Genomic DNA, 17,911 nt, shown 5'->3' on the forward strand with positions numbered 1-17,911 from the left:
ACTCGAGTTAAGAACACGGAGAACTCGACACATAAGTAAAGTTCTGAAAAGTACAAGGGGTGCATACCTTCTTTGGCTCACGACGATGGTCGCGAGCATAGTGACCCTTCTTGTCACGGTTGTAGCATTTCACCCTTGCAAGCTTTTCATGCGGGGACGCTTCCCTCTTTCATGTTGGTTAAACTTGGGTTTCTTCCCCGAAGGACCTGCTTCTTCCTTGCCTTTTCCCTTATCAAACCGGTTAGGGCGCTTGCGCTTGGAGCTCGAAGCTCCATTTGAGCTAGAACTAGCATGATAGAGTTCAGCATCCGACTTAGCGCCAACGGCGGTCCTCTTCCAGCTCAAGATGACGCATTGCATCCTCAAAGGTTTTGATATTTTCATTGTGAGTCGGGTGCACCTTCATGTGCTCCCAACTCGAGGCAAGGAACGAATCCTTTGCTTGCACTGCTGCTCATCCGTGAGGACATGGCCAGCATCTTTCAGCTCAGTTATCATGTTTGACATCTTTCTAAGATGTTGCTTCATGGTCTGACCATGAGGCTTCTTATAAGAGTCAAATCTGATAGTGAGCTGCCTCAATCTAGTCACCGAAGTATGACCAAATCTAGCTGCCAATGCCTCCCACATTTCCTTGGCATTGTCAAAACGCGAAACTCTCGCATGACGTCATTTTCCATGCTGCTCAGCAACGTGATGCGAGCTAGAGAGTTCTTTCTTTTTCCACGCAGAAAAAGCTTCTTTGTCTCTTTTGTGCTGTGCGGTGGTTCCCTCTTCGGGTTCTACCATGGTCGGGTTAAGAGCCTCAAGTGCTTCTTGCTCTTCCAGCACATACTGGATTTTCATTTGCCAAATTTCATAGTTGTCACAATTGAGCTTTTCACCTTTATTCAGCTCAGCAACTATGCTCTTTGTGGCTGAAGCCATTGGTCTGAACACATCAGACATATGCACGAATTATTAATGCCTATCATTTATGCATCCCTTTTTACATAGACCCATCATATCAATGAATAATTTCAAGTAAGGCTTCAGAATCAAAAGGTCACTACGTTTCTAATCATCCTCCAAAATCCTAACTTAAAACTATCATTAATATGATTGTCATATGCAAAATCAATTCTATGAAGCTAAAAAATTTCTAAAACTACCCACAACTAATTACCCACAGCAACCATCAATAACAGAAAGCAACATATAATAGACATCCAATAAAATAATAATGCTTTCAACTAATACAATCAAGACATTGGTTGCTACATCAACAACTATCAGGTAGTAAACATTACATAATTATGTCCACAAAGCACACTTAACAAATATCAGCCAATACAACTAACACAAAGTCGACACGAACCGGGGAAAGATCCTCTTTTGTTCAATTTCTTGATCTTTTCCCTTGTCATAATACAAGTAATATTCATTTACAAAATCTATTACAATTTTCTTATATGAAGCAGCTCGTTGACATCCCATATGCGATTTAACACATCTTGCCATTCAGGTGGAAGAGTGTTTATGAAAAATCGCACCATCTCTGACTGTGACATAGGACGACCATTCCATATGACCTTTTGTAACTTCCGTTGACTTCAAGGACGTGATCAATTAAGTCACCTCTCTCCCATCGATGATCGGTCGCTCGGCTATCAACTTAGACAGCCTTTCCTTCTGTTCATCGGTAATTGCGCGAATAGGTGTGCGCAACCTGAGGGGAGGCATTTTTTCCTGCAACAAATGCATAAATGTTCCTGCAACAAATGCAGAATAAATAAGGGATCACAAATAATTCACATAGACTTAATTGAAAAAGAAACACATTCTTTTCCTCCTCCTTTTTTTATTTTTTATATTTTTTCGGGTCAACGGTCAACGGTCAAAGTTAACGGTCACAGTCGTCGGTCAACGGTCAACGGTTGTCGGTCGTCGGACCGGTCGGACCGGATGGACCGGTCGGGTTAGTCGGACAGTTCGGCGGCCGGTGGCACGTGCCGCATGCGTGCACGGGATGACGTCACGCGGGCGTCATCGGTCACGTGCGGCACGCGTACCGACGTCCTCGGGTCGGGTCGGGTCATCGGTCGGGTCGCCGGCCGGTGGCCGCCCGGCGAATCGTCGCCGTGCTTGGCGTCATTGATGACGTCAGCACGCGTCGGGTCGCGGACCGCGCGTGCCGGCTCGCCTGCCGGCGTGCGCACGCGGCCCCAGGCGAGCCGGCGCTTCCGGGCGCGTCGCGCCCACGCGCAGCCGCTTCTGGCCTCGCGTGTGGGCGCGTGCGGTGTCGCCCGGCGGCGCACGACGCATCTCCAGACTCGTCTCGACGTCGCCTTTCTTCCCATGTATTCAGAAAATAGTTTTGACTTACGAAAACCCGGTAAAATGGCCGAAGAATGCTCGGGTGTCGGGATTTCTCGCCCCGATCCGTACGGCCTAAACACTTTCGCGAAAAATCAATCAAAAATTGTCAAACAAGTTGGGAAGACGTGAACTAGGGCTCGATACCAATGTTGGGAATGATCGATCCCAGAAAAACCGGATTCGACACTAAATCGAACCCCTAAATCAATGCGCAAGACGAAGCCCGGGAAAACACGCATCACCGATCGTAAAGCACACCACGGATTCGAGCGTACCTTGTTAGCCACAGATTAAGCACCGACGCCGACAAGAGGAAGAAAATCTGGCCCCGTTCAATTCGATGAAGCCTTGAAGGGAAGAAAAACGTCACTTTGCCTTCTTGTTTTTTCTATTTGGGAGAGAGAGAGCGTAAGAAGAAAAGACGTACGTTATTTCCAACGATACCATTTTCTCTCTCTCCTCCCTTTTATATCTCTCCTTCCCACGGGCCCTATTCCCGTGGGCCGGGCCTTTTGGGCCCAGCATGGGCGGACGGGCCTTAAGCCCATCCCCAATTAAAACCATCAATCCTCAAGAAAGAGGCTTTGATATTAAGTTAAGAATAGAGGGATAAAGAACGTATGTATATTTAGATGATTTGTAATGAGGAATACAAGAGCCTATTTATAAGTTTTACGGGGAGACTATTTACAGTAATAAAATATTATACAATCAATTATAATCAATCATAAAGATCTCCAGAATATTGTAAAATAATCTCAATATATCTTACAGCTCTGCCGATTGATAGAAACAATCTCAAAATCGCGAGCGTTGCTGAAGAGGCTGGACTCCAACACCTTCATGGTGGCTGGCAAGTCCCAGAGTCACTAGCTCCGCTGCCTGAACATTTGTGAGTACCAGGTTCCTCCCTTAGCATGATCTATACTGGGAGTGATGTTCATGAAGGGATTCAACTCTAAAAAAGTTGGATTTTAGGCTCTGATTGGATTTGCGATATACGATTATGAATTAATGGCGTACGTGCCCAAAGTATTTGATGTTTTTGCATTTGTTGAAGACTAATGGTGATGGGTGCTTTGCTTTTCTTCTTAGCGTCCATCAAAGTCTCTTCTCTCTGCAAGTTCTTCTTCTTTCGAGGTTTCTGGTTCAGGGACATCGTCACCTTCATCATCATCGGAGGAGCTTTCTTCAGAGTCTGTCCATCTCAATCATCACCATTGGGAATGCAGAATTTCTCTTTCTTGTCATTATCATTTTTTTTTTCGTGAAATCAATGCAGAAGAGGACGTGCGACAATGCGCCGAAGCGATGGGCAGCAAAGGGTAAGCGAGACAGTCGCGGATTTTGAAGCAACGTAAAATTATTTCGACCAAAAAAGAGAAGAAAAAATGACATAAAACTAAGAAAAAAACATAACAACGTTTGTTTCTTTATTTCTTTTTCTTTCCTTTTATTACATAACCTATAACTGACTCTGGAATCGAAACATCCCAACATGGTATGATTCTCCTCCAATCAAGAAGTAAAACTATGAAAGAACAAAGCAATCGCATCTCACTTAGATTCATATATTTGTGGGATATTTGTGATCTATTGATTTAAGATTGAACTCATCGTCATCTGAACATGCTGCTAACCAAGTAAGGATAATTCGACTCTTGCCCTGATGTCACTAAAATCTGCATTCCTAGTCGTTTGCAAAGTGTTCGTATTCATTGGAAGAAGAAGAAGAAGAACGGTCCCAATCCTAAAGGGTCAACGCAGCAAAGCTGGAAGAGGGCTTCCTGTCAAACTGGAAGAGACCTCGGATGCCGTGAGCTGGTTCAACAACCATGTGTTCATGTAGAGCTTCTGCTGCTGGATTTGTCGAACAGCACACTAGCGTTGACAAACGGGGGTTGGCTCGGTTGGGGGACTACACAGTTTTTGTCGTGGAGCATCTCGACGACTCCAGACATGAGCGGTCGCAATTCCATGCAAGCTTGAGTGCACAGAAGGCTGATTTGGAGCACATTCGACACCTCCAGGATGGGGAATTTACCTTGTAAGGCCGGATCAATGCATGCAGCCAAATTATTTGACTTGTAATGCTTCCATACCTGCAGAGCAATCATGAATTTCCATGGCTCCCTTATATCTGAAGATAAATCTACTAGCACTAATGTAGAAACAAACAATAAAGTTTGTTGGGAAAATCAAAAGAAAAATTAGATAATCCTAGTGGAGTGTGGCCAGGAAAGTAAATGTCAGTCTAAGTTATCATGATCGTAGGGACAAGAAACCTTACCAACTGTAATACCGAGCTCAACCCTCGTGTGTACACACTATTCTTCCTACCACTCAAGATTTCAAGAACCAGCACCCCAAAAGCATAAACATCAGCTTTCTCCGTTAGCTGTCCCCTCATTAAATATTCAGGCGCCATGTAACCACTGCATAGTCAATCGTCTTTTAGATATAAACCATACTTAGCTCAAAGAAGATATGAAGTGCAAGGAAAGGATGATATGCAAAACCCCTTTAAGGGGCCAAACTTGTCAAATTAAGGACATAGAAAGTGCCAACTATGGTTTCGAGCAGGCTAGTAATGAGAAGGCATTCTTACAATGTGCCAGCGATTCCTGTGCTAAGATGAGAGTTATCCATAGCAATGCATCGGGCAAGCCCAAAATCTGAGATTTTCGCTGTGAGGTTTTCGTCGAGGAGGATGTTGCTGGTTTTATGTCCCGATGGATGATTTTCACTCCACAACCTCCATGAAGATATGCAAGGCCCTCAGCTGTACCTATGATGATGTGCAGCCTCTCCTCCCAAGTTATGACAGTGGTTGCATCGTTGACTGCAACAACAGATTCTATTCGCTTATTTAGAAAGACAAGCAAAGTGAATGGGACAGACATAACCGAAGAAGGCAATACACTAATGGAGAAGATATTTGAAACCTTCGACTCGAAAATCATAAGATGGAAGCATTGCTTGCAATACAAGAAGCCAGTTACTAAGAATGTAAACTGAACTAATGCTCGTCGTGAAGGGTGGATCTCTTCTTGGCATCAAATGATGGCTGTGTAAGTGTGTTATGCGGTTATGCAACAAGCAGCTACTTACCAAAAGAACTAGATCAAGACTTCTTTTAGGAAGATATTCGTAGACGAGGAGGCTTTACGGGCCTTCGATGCTGCATCCCAAAATCCTCATGAGGTTCTTGTGTTGGATCCCACCGATCGGGTTCACCTCATTGAAGAATTCATCTGCCCATTGGCATGTGTTGAACACCAACCGCTTAACCGCGATGACCTTCTCGTCGGGTAAAATCCCCTTGTACACGGAACCGCCGCCCCCTTGGCCTAGCTTCCTCGAGTCATCAAAGAAGTTTGTGGCCTTCTCTAGTGTCTTGTACTTGAAATATAAGCTAAACTTGCTCTTGCTTGCTCGTAATTGCATGAGGTTATTTTGCACTAAATAAGGATGAATTCGAAATTCGTGTCATCAAGCTTGTGATCAAGAATTACTAAGAGATCATTTTACGCATTTGAACCGAATTGCTTACTTTGTTTCTTCTCAGAGTACTTTTTATATCCAATGTATGCACCAATGAGAACAAGTGAAGTCGCTGCGGTAGCCGATGAGATTATTGCTATGGTGATGCGAACCTGGATGAACCTACGAAATGATAAAGACAACATCGAGGTTGAGATGAGCAAGTTCATTAATAATTCTAAAATCTGGCAAGCATCGAATCATAAGATCACCAAATTAAACTTAGGATGTGTTCATTTGGGGAAAATTTCAAGAAAATGGAAAATGTTTTTGGAAAATCATTTTTAAGAAAATGATTAATTTTCCTTTATTTGGTGATATATGACTAAAAATGTTTTCTAGTGTTTTTCTCGTTTGGAATCTCATGCACAAAAAAAAGAGTCATTTTTAAAATAATTTTTACTTGATTTTCTTTCCTTTCCTTCATCCTCCTCCACTAGTCGTCGGGCGTTGACGGAGCCACTTGCGTTGTCGACAAGGCCCAACAAAGGCCAACTCCGACCAACCTCGGGCAAGTTTGCGCTCGCTAGATCCCAGGGTTTGTTGCAACGAGGCTGGCAAGGCTTGAGCTTGCCCGAGGTGGGCTTGCACCAGTGATCGGCGGAGGAGGAAAAAGGAAAAGAAAAAAGATAAGGAAAAGAAAAGAAAATGAAAAAAAAATCGATTTTTATATAAAATAGTTAAAAATTCCACATGAGCAATTTTGAAAGAGTATTCACCATCTTAGATTTAGGAATTCACTTTTCTAATTTTATGCGTGTGTATTTTCCTTGATCGGAAAGTGTTTTCAATTGATCAATCATTTTTGGCGAACTAAACAGATGAAAGTTCGAAAATTAATTTTGAGAAAACAATTTTCGTCAAACAAATGTACTCTTAGGTTATGTTCATTTCGTGGATAATATTTTTCTAAAAAACATTGTCCTCATTTTTTGGCTTTTGATTCGCTTAGGAAAATGAGTTAATGGAAAATATTTTTCTGGTCAACGTAAATCTATGCTTATAATCAAGAAATGATTTCATCTTCGAAAAAGTTGGAAAACATTTCCAAAATATTATTAGGTATTGGCGCTTGGATTTGAAATTCTACGTTTGGACACGAGAATCCCAACGCTAGTTCCGAGTCTCTAACGCTCGGGCTGGATCCATCAAGGTTGGCCGGATCCATTGAGGCTGAGGCCCGGATCTCTTGGGCACGAGTCCATTGAGACTAGACCTAGGTCAATTGAGGCCGGGCTCTTGGTGCCTATACCCAGGTCCATCGAGGTCGAGCTCAAACCCCTAGTGCTTGTGCCCTATGCCTTAGCACTTGAGCCAGCATCCATAAAGGACATGCTTGGGCCTTACACTCAAGCTTTAGTCCCGGCACTTAGGCTCAAGTCTTGAATTAATGAAACTTCGTTCTTATAAGAATTTTTTAAAATAATTTCAATTATTTTCTTTCTAAAAAAAATCAAATTTTAAATTACTTTAAAAAAATTATTTTTTTCTTTCCTTTTTTTTTTTTTTTTTTTATTTTTATTTTTGCTTACGCCTCGACTAATCGGCCTCAACGACGGCCGGCGATCGACCACGAGGCAAGGGATGAGCTCGTTGTTCTAGTAGTGCCGAGGTCTTGTTGACCTTTGACAAGGCTTGAGCCTTGTCGATCTAGCTAGACTCGAGCTTGATCTTGCATGAGGTCACCAGTCATTGTCACTGTGGCCAGCGATTGGCTGAAAAAGAAAAAGAAAATAAAATAATAAAATAATTTGATATTTAAAAAATGAAAAGAGAAAAATTAAAAATATCATTAAAAGAAGTGCCTTAATCGACCAACATGAGGAAACCACAATTGGAAAAATCGAAATCTGATAGCAGACATAGAAGAGTGTCGGTTTTTCTATAATGGCGAGGAAGCCATCTTTTAAGTCGGTAAACCAGAGATCAGGAGACTAATTGTTACCTCCGCTACTGGGGACGATATAGAACTTGCTACTGGGGACGTTGTAGAACTTTGTGGTCGAGTAACGGAGGAAGCATCCCGCATTCATGACCGCGCTTCTTCTCCAGGTGCACAGCTTCTCGCCATCGAAGTTGCATTCTCCAAACAGACTCTGCAACCGCCGACATCAAGCGTGCTCCAACACTGTGCCAAAGCATATACCCCGGCGACTCCTCCAACTCCGTCCTCCCCGGCCACCGCGAAGCCCTTGTTCCGCACTGCACTGGCCGAGACATTCCTCAGGACCCGGTCCACCCTATCGGAGAGCTCGGCCACGATCTCCGCTGGGACTGTCAAATTGGAGCTACACTTGTGCATGTTGTGCGTTGGATCGACAGTCTCGTTGTAGAAGTCGTAACTGCCGTAACGGAGGAAGCAGCCGTCAAGGTAGAGCCGACCAAAGTTGGGAGGCAGCGGGCAATCCGGGGCCAGCTCTCGGTAAAGCAGAGGCGGCACTCGGTCTCAGTCAAGTCCCCATGGCACTGGGCGAGGCCGTACACTGCTGGCAGCGGCGAGGCGAGGGAGTACTTGCCCCAGCCCTGGGCAGCGATGCTGTATGAGAACTTGCTCAGGATGGCGATGCCGATGGAGACGACATTTCCAGGGACAATCCAAGTGGAGTTCTGGCAGATGAGGCGCGCTTCGGTGATTCGAGGATCAGAGACGGCGAGAGAGAAGAAGAACGAGGAGAGCGCAAGCAGAGGAAGGGCGATTGATGGGCTCGCTTCGTTCGACTTCATGGGCTCCGCTTGAGATATGCTCTGTTACCAAATTTTCCTTCTCTCAGTTCTCTTCAAAGAGAAAAGAAGAAGAAGAAGAAAAGGGAAAGATTTGAGCAAGAGCGCGATGGGAATTCCGCTTCAACCTGGTGATCTCATAAAAAGCTTCAACCCAGCTACAACCCAGCTACACCACGCGGAATCGGAGCGACAGACTGATGCTTGACTTTTGGGGTCTCGTTTTTCACATCACCCCTTGCTTTCTTCATGCTACAGCAGGGTTTTTGAAAAATGCCACGGCGATAACATCTCTCTCTCTACTCTCTCTCTCTCTCTGTGTCTGAGTGGGTGGAATGTTGGTCCGTAGAAAGCAGTGTTTTCTTTTTTTTTTTTGGTCGGTGGTAGAATGCAGTGTTTGACGCGGCGAGAATGATGAGGTTCTGAGACCTTTCGAGTCCGAGAATATTTTGGACTGAGGGTGGTCTAGACGAGAGAGAGAGAGAGAGATCTGCAACGACCGAAGCGACAAGGGCGACGAATGTTGACGTCCATGTTGGTAGTTTTTTTTTAAATGATTAGATGATAATTTTTAATCTATTTTGAAAATAATAATGATTATAAAAAATTAAATAATAAATTATTATAAATTGTTTTGAAATGTATTCCTTTAAAAATTTGTAACTCACAACAAGTTATTATCACAAAAAAAAAAAAAACTAGTAGGAACCTATTTAGATGAATAGGAAACTTAGAACCTAGAATAAGTCTTTAATTTTTCTTGGTTTATACCTTCATGTGATTATGCGGTATTCCAAGGTGTTCAATAATAGTTGTGTAATCTGGAATCACTAGTCTAAGTTTTCATTTTATGATTGCGACTTTTACTTTGTTAATGTTTCATATTTTTCATGTATCTAAATATAAATTATGATTAGTAAATTGTAACTATACATGATGGTAATTAAAGGTAATGGTTCACTACAATTGTTTAATTAATAACATAGGCGGAATTTGGAGTTCACCTTGAAATTTGTGACAAGATAGTTCTAGAGTATGCAATGTAAGTTCCAAGTTCCAAAGAATGTGAAATCTGTTTTAACGAATAAGTTCCATATAAAATTTATACGAAATCTAAAATCGCTCATCCCTAAATATCATGAATCTTATTTTTGCACAATCGGGATTAGGTTTGGTAGATTAAGGTCCATCATTGGAAGGTTCTCTTTTGTATCAAGTCAGGGTCAATCCATGTTCATAATTATGCAAAGACCTTTAATTTGACTTTAGATGATCAAATTTGGCCTCAAGTGTTTCAGACGAGATTCCCCTGCACTTTTCATACATGTACATTTGACTTTTCTAGTCCCATGGTTGTGGCCACGAGGTGTCCGAGCTAGTCTCTATCTAGCCTGCCTACTCGAATGAACGAACGATTGGGCACCCTCTTGTTTTTTGGCTTGAATTTAGGAATAAATGTATCAAAATCTTGAAATTTGTCATGAAACTCCAAATTGAGTCCTAAAATATTTAAAAAAATATAATCAAGTCCTAAAACTTATCTCTTTAAACTTTCAAGAATTTGGCCTCAAGTGTTTGAGAGATTCCCCCTGCACTTTTCATACATGTACATTTGAATTTTCTAGTCCCATGGTTGTGGCCACGAGGTGTCCGAGCTAGTCTCTATCTGCCCGCCTACTCGAATGAACGAACGATTGGGCACCCTCTTGTTTTTTGGCTTGAATTTAGGAATAAATGTATCAAAAATCTTGAAATTTGTCATGAAACTCCAAATTGAGTCCTAAAATATTTAAAAATATCATCAAGTCCTAAAACTTATCTCTTTAAACTTTCAAGAATTGTAATCATCGGAAAAGGATTTATACTTGACCAATTTGATAAGTTTTAGGACTCTATTATAATTTTGTGACAAATTTTAGAACTTCCAATATACTTATTCCTTAGATTTATTTATGACCTCTTTTTGCCTTGACTATCAACCGCTACATGGAATTCCACAAATCAAAAATGCCTAAGAGTGGTAGTTCACACATGACCATCTCAATTCACATCTAGAGTAGGAGGAAATCTTAGGAAAACTGAGCAAGTTCTCATATCAATATGTTGCAAGCGTGAAGCAATTGAACAACCCTTATGTGCTTTCAAAAGTGTAAACAAAAATATAAGTTCGAATTGAGTAGAACAATGAATTCGGATCATTGAGCTGGATAGAACAATCTAGTTGGACTTTGAAACGTGATATCACTTTCCTTAAAGATTTATTTGCCCTACAAGTTATTAATGGTCAACCGAAAATTTATATTCTAGTATTTTTAATATTTCTCCAGAATCTCTTAAAGGAAACAATTAGAAATAATGGATGTATATTCTTTCGAAAGAAAACAAAAAATGAAAAGAAGAATATTATGATCGAACATACACGTTCAATAATTTATAGCATAAACAAGAAGTTATATCCAAGCAAACACAACATTCTAAGGATTAAGAAATTATGCTTGAGCCGGCAATAACTTTGAGTAATCGTTAGAAGAAACAATAAAATTCGAAATTAAGTAAATAATAAACAAAAAAATAACTGTACAGTTGCAAAGTTTCAACAGGACTTATGGTTAATTTTTTATAGAATAAATCCTAATTTTTCAATAAATAAAAAATAATAATCATTGATCAGTGTTAAATCTCTTCTATGTGCGCACTCACATTTTTTCAACATGGGACAAGACATCTCTTAGTTTATTTTACAAATAAACTACCAACACAAAGCACATGGAATAAAAGAATGACAAGCATAAAATCGTTAGTAAGTCTCAAGTGATTATGCACCAAGTCCCTAACTTCACTAACCATAGTTAGCATTGGATGATAAATGTCTACTCAATTATCTCAAGGCCTTAACACTATTTTATATGCCATATGGAATGGTCATTGGTTTTTCTTTTTCTCTTTTTTAGGGGGGATGAATTGCCATTACCTTTCAAGAGTAGAAGTTGCTAATCCCAAAATAACACTAGGAAAGAATACAAAGACTTGAAAATGAACACTTTGAACCGAGGGTCCAGAAAAGCCAATAAAGAATCCGCACCATATGGGCTTAAGTGGACCTAGCTTGATTATGTATTTTTTTTTCTTTTTCCTTTTTCAAAAAACCGAGTTGAAATACAAGAGGAAGGGCATTGAAACATGTTACATCTTAATGCCTTCATAACCAATCCACTAGTCTATTTGATTCTCAAGTGCAGTAGGCCAATTTGGGATTTGTAAAAAGGGTTGAAAGGTCTTTACATTCTGTGATAGGTGACTCAATGCCCTAAGAGTGGAGAAAAGAATCTTACAATTAGCTTATCAAAGTACAATTATTTTACTCTCAAACTAACTTCAGTTTAGAATGATTTATGAAGTGATGAAGAATGTGGAGGTAAGCTACGTTTTCAAATTGAAGAATTAATATTGATTGTAGATGAGAATGAAGTTGGCTCAAGCTGTTTTTGAGATCGATACGGACCTCATGAAATATATTCATGAAGATTATAAATTTCCCAATTAGAAAATATTGCTGGAGATATTATTAGGTATTAAGGATGTTATTTGTAGGGGTGTGCATGGTCAGGGTGGCGGTTCCCGACAGAACAGGAACCGCCCGCTAAGGATTGGTTCCGAAAAATTAGAATTGGGATCCACCCGTTTATTGCATGGATCCACCCGGGAACTGGGACCGTCGGTCCGGTCAGGTTCCGGTGGATCCATGGAACCGATCTTGACGCGAAACAATTTTGATTTTCAACATAAAACGATTACATGACATCAAACCAAGCCAAAGAAAGAAAAACCAAATTTAAGTATGTGGAGATGTGGATGGCGAGAGAAGTAAATGTAGCGAAATGGCGATAGGATTAGGAGCCGAAGACGAAGGGAGTGAGATGAGATCTAGGTTTCTTTTAATAAATTTTTTTTTTTAATATTAAGGTTCCGGTCCGGTCCGGGTGGGCGGGGCGGGCGGATCCACCCATTGAACGGGAACCGGACCGGTACCCACCGATTCCATAAGTGGGAAACCGGAACCGGACGGTTCCCTCAAGAACCGCCGGTTCGGCGGTTCCAGTCCGGCCCCTGGCGGTTCCGGTCCGGGCGGTTCCCGGATATTTTGCACACCCCTAGTTTCAACATTTCTGCTCTAACTATCCTCATAATTGAATATCGTGTTTACTTTGTCAGTGTGATTAGGGAGCGGATTGCTCTGGAATGAGAAAGCTTTAGTGTCTAACAGGTTTTGGATTCGACTTTTGAGAGCGAAGCACTCATCAGTCGAGTGCCCCACTTCTCCCCTGTGATAGTCGCATTTTTGGATGGATCATAGCTGGAGAAGCTTTTCGTGTTTGGTCGCTTTTGGCTCGGTTGAGAGGAGGTTCTTATTCGAGGACTACCAAAACCTGTGATGGAGATCCGGGAAGTGGAGTAAATTGTCTCCTGCTGCTGTAACGCTGGGACGGCTGACGTTTAGTGGTCTGTTGTTGTCCTGCCCTTGTCTGAATTGTTGAAGGATGATTACAGGTCGCATTGACATTTACTAGGGGTTCTTTGTCTTTCTTCATCTTTGAGCCTACCCGTGGGTGCAGAGATCGGTGAACCAACCATCCCTCAACCCTATCTTGATTTGCTCTTCTACTGGAAGGAGTTTATCGATCGTGGTTACCATTCGATTGCGTGTACTCATAAGGGAGGGTTTTGATAAACATTTTTCTCAGTTTGAAATCGGTTGGTTCGGGACTAATTTGGGTGGCTAGATTTCTCCGCCCAATGTGGCTAGATTTCTCCGCCCAATGGCATATTCTTTGAATGATTCATATTTTTTCTTCTCGGTACGCTCAAGATCCTCGCGAGAAGAGGTAATATCCATTATGAACTCTCCTCTTGCTTGAGGAATGCCTCACTCACTTCGCTCCATGTTTCGAGGAGGCTTATGTTCTTTGTGATGTACCACCTCGGGCGGGACCTACTAGACTTGATTGGAACAATCGGATCATCAAGGGTGCATTATTGGCGTGTTGGGCCATCCAAACTAAGTACATTTGCAAATGAGTCATTGGGCAAGTTGTGCCGTCATACTTTTCAAATTCGGGCATTTTGAATTTTTCAGCATTGTGACTTTGGAATAAATGGAGAGGTCCGTCGAAGTAGGATCTTGGAGGCCTTGTAGTTGTTTCAGTCTCTCCTCAAGCTTTTCGAGACGTTTGTCATGCTCAGCTTTAGACAAACTGTCTGGCTTAGCTTTCTCAATTGCGGTTTGGTGTGGATCATTCTCCAATTCGGGTATGTTATCGTTGGTATCTCCACCTTGATCACCAATGGTAGATGATTGTGGCAAGAATACCTCACTGTGAGGCCGGGGGCAGATGAGTAAGTTTGCTTTGGATGGAGTCTATCTGCTTTGAGAGTTGTTGAAGCATATTAAAGACTTGCTTCATTTTGCTTTCTACAACCGCAATACGTCTTGGTACATTTTCTTCGGCCATTCTTGCTCTTGCTTTTGAGCGAGTCTAGATCGGCGAACGTTGATGCTCCGTGATTACCTAGCCATGAATAAACAAGCGCGTGTGAATACAAGGCGTAAATAGGGAGTCAGTCCATGATGACGACCTAATCTTACCCTTTTTTGTTTATTCATGAAAAGGTAGAGGATTTCCTAAACATGGATTGAAAAAGGGCACGTGACATGCTAACATGAGCTAAAAAGATATTCAATTTGAAAGGCGAAGAAAGCATGAGTTGCAACAAATTTTGAAAAATGTTTCTATCCCCTTTTTTTTAGGCAAATGAAAATTCTTGCGGAAAAGAATTTTGTAACATGCTTGAGAATAAAAACATCAACTGAAAGTAATTTTTTGCAATTTTTTTTTAACTTTTTAAAAAAAAATTATGACAATTACTTTCAAACTTAGATGACCGCGATATTAAATCCTACACTAATCATGGACTACTCAATATATACAGGAAGGTAAGTAAATTGCAAAGTACAAAAAATAAAAACTTACTTCACACGAGAAAATTGATGGCAATCACATAGACATGCGCATGATATGTGCGGCCCGATTTCTAACTAAGAAGGTTTGGTGAGATTAAAAGGATATCCGCCCATCGCAGTCTCGCGTTAGCAGCATACCCTCCTAACCTCGGCTAAGAAATTCGGGGAAAAGAAAGGCAACCTCTACATCGCAGTCTCGCGTTCGATGTCGTATCTTTCTTAACACCATCCTAGAAATCCTATGGCGGCCCAGGTTCGGTGGCTGGATTGTGTGTGCCCTATGTAGTGCTAAAACATTTAAGGATGCACAGCAGTTTATAATCACAAAACATTTTATTTTCACAAAATAAAAAAACTTTAAGCTATTACCCTGCACAAAAGAAAAAAAACCAAGTCAGCAAAGCATTTAAACAAAGATAAAATGGCCTAAGTCCTCAAAGTCCCCAGCGGAGTCGCCAAGCTGTCGCAACCTCTCTCTTTTTCGGCGCCCCGATCGGGTACGAGCACCTAAGGAGGCTAATGGCTCGACTGGAATTTATTAAGCCCGGACTCTCCCAAGTCCACCAATTCACGACTTTAATAGTCTAAGTTTTTAACCTGTAAATCAATTTTTAAAATGGAGTCACCACTAATCAATTTGGGGTGGGTTGATTAGAAACCCAAGCGAAGTATCGGGAGAAATACTCACTCTTGCGCAAACAGAGAAATTAGGATCGAGAACTTGATTACACTAGTTAATTATTAATGCCCTTTCGGTACATAATCTTGTTTAAACTCTAAGGCTTTTGGATGTTCAAGGGATTTTCCATGCAATTTGGAGAGGAAAACATTTTTAGGTCTTTTTCTCATTTTTGGACATAAAAGGGATTTTTTTTTTTTATTTTTGGATCTTTTCTGAAAATATAAATCATTTTTGGCTTTTTCTGACTTTTTTTGGCTTTTTTGGGAAAATATGGACATTTTTTATTTTTTGATTTTTTGGAAAATAAATTATTTTTGATTTTTTTAGTTTTATTTATTAAAATATTATTTTTATATTAAAATAATATAAAGGAATCGGGTCGGATCCAAGGTAGGGCCCGACCCAGGCTGTTCCGCCCGACGCAAACGGGCTTGCGTTGCAGGCCCGACTCACTTTTTTTTTTCCTTTTTAAGCGTAAAGCCCCAAACCTATTTTTGGCCCACTTCACAAAAGTTCTAGCCAACGCAACCCGACCCACGCGTGCGTGCCCGACCCTGGGAAACCCTACCGGGGGACGCCAACCCGGCCTCCCCGACTTCGACTGAGTTCCACAAACCCGCGACCGGATCATGGAACCTACCCGGCCGCGACCCGTTTATGACCCGGGACGCGATGCCTCCTTCCTCTTCGCTTGGACGCGACACTGACGGAGGAGCTGGGACGGCAGATCGGCATCGACGACGGCAGCGATATGGAGGACAGCAGCTATAGGTTGATGCGGCGTGGCGGCACGGTGGCGATCTCGGTGGCAGTGACGGGTGGAGATGCAGAGGGGCACGGTGGACAGAGCGCGACCAGCAGTCGGAGCTTCCGCGAGCTTGATGGCCGCAAGCTCTGGCTACCAACCTAGAAGCGAGGTGACAAACGAGAGGGGGCCGAGATGCTCACACGGCTTCAGGGATTTCAACCGTGGCTCGTCAAGAGGTGGCAACACGGCGGTGGATGACGGCGTGTCGCGGTGACCAGATCTCGTGGATCCTCCTCGCATCCGGTCTACTTTCCAAATCGAGGGCGGGGATGGCGGCGCGTACGGCGTCGAGAGGGTGACGACGGCACGGCTAACCGGAGTTTCGCGCGTGGACGGTCGACGGCGTCAGGAGGGATGGCAGCGACGGTGGGGTGTCGAAAGCAGTGGCGATCCGGTGCAGTGACGCCGACGGGGTGGTCGGGAGCTTTGGGCTTGGCGCAAGGATGGCGTCGGGCAGCGTCGACGGCACCTCTTTTCTCCTCGAGCCCGACCTTTCCTCCCTCGATTTCTCTCTCGCTTAGCCCCTTCACTCGCTCGGATCTCTCTCCCTCCCAGATCCAGAGCCTCCTGGCCGGATCCGACCTCTTTGGACTCGCTCGCGGTGGCCCCCGAAGTCTCTCGGTGGGAGGTCGGCTGAGCTCGCGACCCGATTTCTCTCTTGCTCGCTCTTCGATTCCTCCCCCGAAGTCTCTCAGTGGGAAGATCTTGGAGCTCGCTCCTCCTTTTCCATCGTCGGGAGAAGCCTATTTATAGGCGAGGGGGCAGCCGATCGATGGAGCTTCGATCGCCGGTCTTCGCACGCCGAACGGCCTCCGCCGGCCGAACCGGCGTCCCATCCGAGCTCCTCCAACAAGGCGTGCTCGGCATTGAAGCTCATGATGGCGTTTGAGATCATCTCTCTTCCGGCCGGCGTCGGCCTACACTCCTTGGCCGTAGGTTGTCCTCGCGCGCGTGAGTTGCGAGGGCGGAGGGGAAGAAGAGGGAAGAAGGAAGAAGAAGAAGAAGGGGGCCGGGGCTGGAGGAGAAGGAGGGTGGGCTTGGGCCCGTGAAAGGGAGAGAAAAGGAGGGGGCAATGGGCTCGGCTGCCAATTTTTTGTTTTCTTTTGTTTTTATTGATTGATTTGATTTTTTTTTTTTTTTGTTATTTTATTATTTATTATCTGAGAAAAGGAAAAAGAAAATAAATTAAGGCCTAATTAATAACCTAATCAAAATTTTAGGTGTCAATAGATGGCTACGTCTATCCACGAGAAATCTCTTTGCTTTGTTTCGTGCGATGGAGGTTCTCCCCGTCCAAACAATTACCTCTTCCTTCTCCTTCTTCTTCCTTGTGCTCTCGAAGCACGCCACAAGGAATGTTCTCGACGTGAGTGGCGTACTCCACACGATTGTGAACCGTGTCATTGGGGTGATCTAATGCTTGCCGCTTAGCGCAATTAAGTCTTGTGCAGCTTGGAGAGGAATGATACGGAGGTCACGCCAGCCAATATAGAAGAAAAATATTAAAAGATATTTAAAGCTAAATGTTGGATGTTGCAATTGAACTCTAATCAGTTGTTTTAGAAAATTTACAAAAATAAAATTAGGAAAAAGAAGAAGAAAACTTAAAAAGAGAAAATCATGCTCCGTAATCGACTCCATCAATTTTTGCATTCAGCTACTTCATTTCACAGCCATAGCTAGTGCTGGTTCTTAAGCTTCCATGGCAACGAGATCTCTATTCTCGCTCAAATCCGCCATTCACTAGAGCTTCACCACCTCGCGGCCAAACACGGCTTCC

At 42.8% G+C, this 17,911-nt stretch overlaps 1 pseudogene; it reads right to left on the reverse strand.

Moving 5' to 3' along the window:
• Positions 1–3,834: 3,834 nt before the first annotated feature.
• On the reverse strand, positions 3,835–8,625 carry LOC120292097 (annotated as a pseudogene).
• Positions 8,626–17,911: the final 9,286 nt, after the last annotated feature.

This window comes from Eucalyptus grandis, chromosome 3, assembly GCF_016545825.1.
Source record: "Eucalyptus grandis isolate ANBG69807.140 chromosome 3, ASM1654582v1, whole genome shotgun sequence".
NCBI lineage: Eukaryota > Viridiplantae > Streptophyta > Magnoliopsida > Myrtales > Myrtaceae > Eucalyptus > Eucalyptus grandis.